Below are 7271 nucleotides of genomic sequence, written 5' to 3'. Positions count from 1 at the left end.
ATGTCCAAATCGAATTATGTCGGTTTTATATTCGGCGGTATGACTATAAAATTCTTTTAAAGCCCCATTTGGAGTCATATTTATCCCTCAGTGATTGGCATGGTTAGCCTGCTGATCAGTCAGGGAGAAATGGAGAATTAGCCTAGATGAAAGGGTAAATTATATGGTAGATGGAGGGGGGAGACTGGGATAAGGATGGATGGACTGATAGTGGGGATAGAGATGCAGGCCAGAAGGTAATGTTAAAAAATGGGCTAGTATCTCTTTAACGTCCTCTGACGTCATGATGATGCAGATCTACCCGGCTGGATGCGAGAGGAGGAAAGAGTGATGCTTAAAAAATGAAACTCCTCAGCACTAATTTTTCACATCCCTCTGCAGGAGAATATGGAGAATAAGCCAGCGACACCCTCTGTACAAACAGGCGGATTTATACAGATTTTCACCACTGGTTGAAGGCGAGAATGCAGTCAATGCGACAGAATCCGAGGGAAACGCGACACATTTTTTAATAGGAAAAACGAACATATTGAGGTCAGAAGAAAGCGTTGCCAAGGCGACCAGCTTGCTAGGGAGGACACTGCGGCGCGCGTCACGCGCCGGGGACGAGCGTGCGTGCGTGCTCGCGACGGTGCGTGCGTGTGCGACATCCAGCTCTGGCGGTCACGGAAACCACACAGCAGCAGCAACGGCGGCGGCAGCATCTCCCCAACAAGACGACCGGAGGAGCGAGAAGTGTGTGTCCGCCGTTACCGAGCCAAGCTCAAGCCAGCCGAGGGTGGCAGTGTGACTCAAAGCGCTGCCTGGCGGTGTCGGAGCTCCTGAGGGAATTTATCGCGGATTTATCGACGACGTCCCAGAAGAAAAAGCTCAAAAGCGGAGAAGCTACTGGTCAACACAGGTTACACTTCCCGAGACACGTCCCGGTTATTGGGGGGTTACTTTGTCGTCAAAGAGGTTTGATAAAGGAAAAAAAAAAAACAGACATTCCTCCTGAGGCAAACCGGACTGTCAGCCGAGAAATGAATTAATGAATTGCCGTGTCGGGGAAGACGAGGACAGAGCCCAGGCTGCTGCTCAAATGGGGAATCATCCTGGAACCTGCTGTGCGTGGTGTGTAATGCAGCTGAGCAGCTTCATCTTTGGTACTGACTCTCCACTCTTATTGGCATGAAGTCCCACCTGCCGGCCCGGTGGGATTGAACGAGGTAGTGCTGTCCTTTTCTTTTTTTTTCTTTCTTTTATTTTTTTTATTTAATTTTAAATGTAGTTTTGATTTGTAGAAACACTTTTTGCTTCCCTGACATTTACTGCTACGGGAGAAAGGTTCAGCGAAGAGGACTAGAAGGAGGAGGAGGAGGAGGACTGAGTCTCAGGAAGAAGGGAAAAAGAAAACAACAAACATCAGTGGGAATCTGGCACCCTACCAGCCCCCGTGGATCACAAATTAACAGGTAGGCTGAGGTTTACATGTTCATTGGAAGTTTCTACATGGGAGATCATTCTATTCCAAAAATGTGACTTATCCTAATTTGACTAAAATTAGCATTAAAATTTGTGCATGTGTATGCAGGTGTCTTTCTCACCTCAAGTGACAAATGTTTGGACGTGAGGATGCCGGTCTGCTAACTGGGGGATAAAATCATTTCTATTTAAAAAAAAGCATGTTTTCCATGTGTTATCTGATGCCTACATTTGATCTCTTAGACTATATAGGTCCTGCCTGGTTACATATTTGTTGTGAACAACACAGGGGGCAAAAAATGCATTTGCAGATGTCCAGAACATGCATGGAATCCGCATGATTTTGTTCTATTTTGCACCAGTCTTGCAGCACTATTGTGTATGTTGCATCTATGCAGATTTGTGGGGTGATGATGTCACACCTGTTGTGAGCGATTCACGGTTGATTCATGTGGGCGAGCTCCCCCTTCATCTCAGAAGATGCATCCTCTGTTCTGCTAATGAGGACCTGGCCTCAGAGCTCCTCTGGTGAAATGAGAGGAACAGAGGCTACTATTCAGTGAGGCTGAGCCCATTTCTTCTATCCCCGTACATGCAAAATTTGTAGCTAATTAATCAAACTGCTTTGCTGAGATTGCAGCAATGCTGGATGTCACTGAACACATGACAATCATTAGACGTTGTTTTTCACTCTGTGCCTTGTCTGAGATAAGACGACAACAATAAGATTGGAAGGGCACTTTTTCAAGAACACTGGTCTGTGTTGCAGACAGATGGCCAAAATGAAACACACACACACACACACACACACAAATCCCCCTTCAACTATTAAATCATCTCAGCTTATTATGGGCATCTTTTCATGGGGTCTTTATACTAAAAAGACCCCAGGAAACGCCATGGCCATGAGAACATATTCCTCTAAATGCCTCCCTACACACACACACACACACATGCACAAATAGATGCACACACAGAGCGCGAAGAATGGGGCACATTTATATGCTGTGGCTGGTGTTGTGGGGTATTCGGATCGGCAGGGCCTGCGAGATGATAGAATTCAGCAGGGACAACTAGACCTCTGTTCTTGTCTGCGGTGGAGAAAAAGGAAGGGAGTACAGCTCAGCTCAGCTTCTTTGCTTGGTTTAGGCAGCTAAAGCCTGCCCTATATTGCAGATAGGGACAAAAGAGATTTTAATGGAGGCATTTGGGGGGTGGGGATGTTTGACCGTCCTTGTGCTAGATGGATGTTTTCACAGAGGAGTTATTTATCTTGGTGGCGAGTGGCTGGAAACTTTGAAGACCTGTGGATGTTGAAGGGAGATAAAGGTGGCGTGCTAATGTAGTGTGTAGAGTGATGGCAGCCATTTGTGCTTGAAAGAGAAACAGAATGCATGAAAATCTTAAACTGTATGTCAACATTAATACAGTACAGTCTACAATTTAGTGTCGGTGATATACATTAAGCTTGTAAGCGCAATAAGGGTTATCAAAGAAGCCTCTGCACAACATTTTGTGTGTGCGGGCATCGTGCATGTCCCTGAAACTAATGCTCACTGCCATCCGTTCTGTGCATGGTGCAGCAAAGCTTGGAGGCAGATGGGGCTGAAGCGTTCACAGGGTGTCGTCTGGTAGATTGATGGCTCCTAGCACGGGCTGCTAAACAGTCAACAGACGAAGCCTAGTGTTCTGACAGGGTGTGTTGAAACCGCCATCACAACCCCACTGTCACTCTCCTTAGGAGGCCTACCTGTCTGTTTACTGCTGCTAATTTTATCCCTTGCTGTTTATTTCTACTGTAGATAAACCTGTGACAGCAGGTCCCCCAATGGGTTACCATGTTTTGTGACTGTGGAGATGACAGCAGTCACTGGTAATTTTAGGGGAGATGTCATCTGTGTAAAAAAAAAAAAATAATAATAATAATAATAAAAGAAAAAAATAAAATGTTCAAGATGTTGACAGCTGACATGCTGACTGGAGAGCTGGAGACTCATCTGATAAATGATGATGAAATTGAATGTTTGTTTAACAAAGTCGAAATAAATTAGTAAAAAGCCAAGGCTGGCTGAACACTCAAACCCTCAGGGAGGTGCTGTTGTTCATTTCTTCTCTATGTTACGAGAAACTGAGGAGGGAACTATTTGTGTCAGTTGCTGCTTTGAAGGTGCTGAAATGTATTTTCAGGACTGCTGGCAGATTTTCATTACCCCTGCAGTGGGAATTTATCTTCTACTTTTCAGCTAACTTGGAGGTTCCAGTGTGACAAATTGCACAGTTCGCCGTTGAATAATTGACAGAATATTGAATAATTGCTGGGCCTGTTTAGGACAGGTGATCGAGAGCAATGTGGTAGACAGGCATACGAACAGCTACTGTAACTTCTTAATGTAACACAGAAATACATGTCTTTGGGACTATTTTGGCTTCTGCAACGCATACCAGTAGCTGGCCACACACTTCACCTTGGTTTTTTTTTTTTTTTTTCCACTTCTCTTGTAGGACATAAAATAGATTAAACGGAAAATCTCTATAATGGACTTTTTTTTTTCTTCAAAAAACAGCAAAGTTAAGTAATTGACAACAAGCTGTTCGCAGTGGGAACGTTCCTCTCCTTTTCCCTTGAGCAGGAATCTCGGCATGTAATCACCCGGTCTCTTAAGTGTTTTTGTTGTCATGTGTAGGCTACAGCTCTCTACCCATTAAATTAAATTGTCTTTGGACTACTTCCCTCCTCTGCCAAAGACGGTATTCTTTGGAAGACCATATACACTCTGCATGAGTCCTCTGTTGCCTTTATTTCTCATTTATGTATTCATTTGTTTCTCAATACACTTGTAGCCATCTCATTCATTTGGCTCAAAGGAAGCTTGGCTTTTTCTTTCTTTTTTTTTTTTTTGTTTGTTTCCGAGGTAGAATGCGTCGTTGCTATGGCAGCATCTTTTTAGAACATCAAACCCCATAAAGATTTCAAACCTGAAGCTTGCATTTGCTTTTTTATGTGATTTGTATGTGTGTTGCAGCATGTGTCTTTGTGTATTAATGCAGCAAAAACAAGGAAGCAACAAATATTGCAGTGTCTAAAATGCTGGAGGCTGCATTTTTTAAAAGTCCAATAAACATTAAAATAAATGTTCTCTGCTGCTGTGCTGAACCCCAACATGAATTATTATACCCAAATATTAAGTGCCATTCAAAATAAGCCAACATAAGCATTAGCATGCCTTAAATATTCGGGTTTTTATCAGTTAATGCTATGCAGTTCTTGTGTACATGGTAATGAATGCTATGGATCTGGCAACCATCTTGTAGGGTTATTAAAATAATAAAAAAAGGAAAAAAAAATATTGAGGACCTTTCTTTGAGACAAGTACCTCAATTTTTCCTTCTCAGCGTGGTAGTGTCTGTTTTGTCACTATCAAAGTGTGCTGGTGCTCCCACAGTCCCTCTGCAGTGGTCCATCTTTTTCCTTTGTCTGAGCTTCTTCAATGAGATCTTTGTTCTCTAAGGTGCCAGATGAAGATGAGGGGTTAGAGTCATCACTCATCTCTATCCTTCCTGTCCTTCTTTGTCTCTATATTGCAGGATGTTCTGCTTTTTTGTTTGTGCGTCCTTACTGTTTTCTGTTCGTACAGTTTTCCTCTATAGACCTCTTCAAACTTTTTTTTTCTCTGTCTGCTCTGTTCGCCTTCAATCTCACATGTCATTCTTCAAGCAGAGGCAAACAGTGCTGTAGCATCCCTGGTGGGCTCATTAAGGTTAGATCAAGGTCGAACACCCTCAGACACATTTTGATTGAAAAAACCTGATGTTTGCTTCCCAGAGTTTTCAGCCTTCACTTTGCCATCACCCCCTGCTAGAACCAGGCTGACCACCGGCCAAGATCAATGAACACTTGCCCCTCTTTTCTTCAAAGAGATAAACGCCAAAGGAAGACACAGAGACAGTGAGAAACCACCCAGAACACCTATTGGCCAGTTCGAAACTGCAGGCTACCTCTCAGGTTTGACATTGGGGGGAAAGTGGATACAGCTACATATTCCCCCTGATAGTAGAAGACCTCCAGAGAATTAAAAACACGGAGTGATTTTTAAAAAAATAAAGGTGCATGCGTGCAATGGGATTTTGTGCTTCTCCATTTGCCAGACCCTACGATACAGATTTGGTGGAATCTAGAGCACTGGAATCAGCAAAAGTGGGGTTTAAATATATCTTTCTTTCTGGCCAATCAGATCGACTGACAGTTGAAATCCATGTTACTTTAAGCAGTTCAGATCGACTCTTTAGTGAGCTGAGTGACCTCCTGTATTTCTCTGATGCATCCATAGGAATTCGAATGCCTATTATTATAATCATTTTCATAGTCCAGTAATTTGCAGATAAATCTTACACAAACATACATTTAGAGACTGAGTTTATGAAAACCCTAGGTGTAATAATTCATTACATTCTCCTACAGTCCTGCAGAGCTGTGATGCTTTGATTCTCAAGCACACACTAGATATATTTTGCTATCGATGGGAATGTGGACAAATTGAGTGACTTATGGTACTGATAGCTTCTCAAGGTCAGAAGAAGCACCATCCTCGTGAGCACTTCATAGTAAAACTCCAGCATTACAAACAAGCTTGGGGTCAACAGGTCTGGAGCCAGGGAGGTAGGCAGGCCACTATTCCTGCCCTCTCACTCTAGACATTCAGAGCGAGAAAATGTGCTCGGAAAGTCAAGTGATCATGAATGTCACAAGAAATGAAACAGAGTGGAGGAAGCAGAAAGTAGGCGAGTGTTGAAGAAGGGAACCGGTGCAGAAACAGGTACAGGGATACTACAACACTGCAACGCCACCATCTCTATTTTGCTCTCCTAACATCTGCTATATGCTGTCTCTCCCATGCTGTGACACACTTATTAGTATGTGTAGCACCAACATACATATTAGTATGAGCTGTCAGCTGAAGCTCCCAACAACCAGTTAGAGAAAGACCAGTTGAATGGTGATGCTGGCAAAGGAAATGGTAGAAGTAGGACTGCGAGTGTTGGCCAACATGCTCAAGTGTTATCACTGTGGCTGCACTGTATAATGATCCGGGTAGCTGTAAAACACACATATTTCACTCTTGCGCTGGCACACACATACACACACGCTGAGTGCTGGTCTCAGTCAGTCAAACATAATGAGCCTCCGTGGTGGCATAGCCAGTGGCTGACCCGTAGTACAGACTAGGCTGTTATCCATTTGATGTCCATCTGTTGACATAAGTGACGATGTGTTGCGCCGATTGAGTTTGAGGCACGGCCAGAGCTGCCGGCTAATGGCAACACTTGAGGATGCAGAGATAGCAGGCGCTGCTGTCGATCTCCCAGAGGATGGCTGCATGAACTGTTGTCAGCAACTTACTTTCTACAGTCTGAAGATTTGTCCCCTTAAAGCGTGAATGTGTGTTGGGGCATATATGAGTGCATTGCTTCTTTAGCCTAACCTTAAGAACGAAGCCTCAGCCCCTCTTCTATACAAATGGAGCATTTCAAGTACTTCCATATGCCTCCTATCTCCAGTTGATGCATTGTTAGGCTGCTGGGCTTTAGCTGTTCTGATGTTGGATGCTAATGAAAAGAATAAGCCTGTTCTTAGTGAATCGTGAATTAGGATGTCTCTTACTTGACAGGCCTTTGGTTGATTCTGGTTGAGTGTGTGTGTGTGTGTGCACGCGTGCGTGTATGTTTGTGTGTGTAAGCGCTGGCTAGGAATGAAAGCAGCGGCAGGACAGTGATGAATGATCACCAGAATGGCAGTGTTACACTTTTGC

The 7271-nt window shown here is 43.7% G+C and overlaps 1 protein-coding gene across 4 annotated transcripts in view; it reads left to right on the top strand.

The window, feature by feature from the left end:
• The first annotated feature begins 309 nt into the window (after positions 1-309).
• Positions 310-7271, top strand: part of nlgn2a (neuroligin 2a) — a 175262-nt gene continuing 168300 nt past the window's right edge. The window contains exons 1-2 of one of the 4 annotated variants that reach the window (XM_067523853.1): positions 310-1208; positions 1327-1454. The gene's annotated coding sequence lies outside the window, so the exon portion shown is untranslated. Of the gene's footprint in view, positions 1455-7271 lie in introns of all 4 variants that reach the window. The other 3 variants (XM_067523852.1, XM_067523854.1, XM_067523855.1) reach the window with 3 other exon arrangements.

The sequence above is a fragment of the Channa argus genome, chromosome 12, assembly GCF_033026475.1.
Source record: "Channa argus isolate prfri chromosome 12, Channa argus male v1.0, whole genome shotgun sequence".
Lineage (NCBI taxonomy): Eukaryota > Metazoa > Chordata > Actinopteri > Anabantiformes > Channidae > Channa > Channa argus.
Note: the sequence above shows the minus strand (reverse complement) of the source record. Positions and strands in the feature narration are given on the sequence as shown.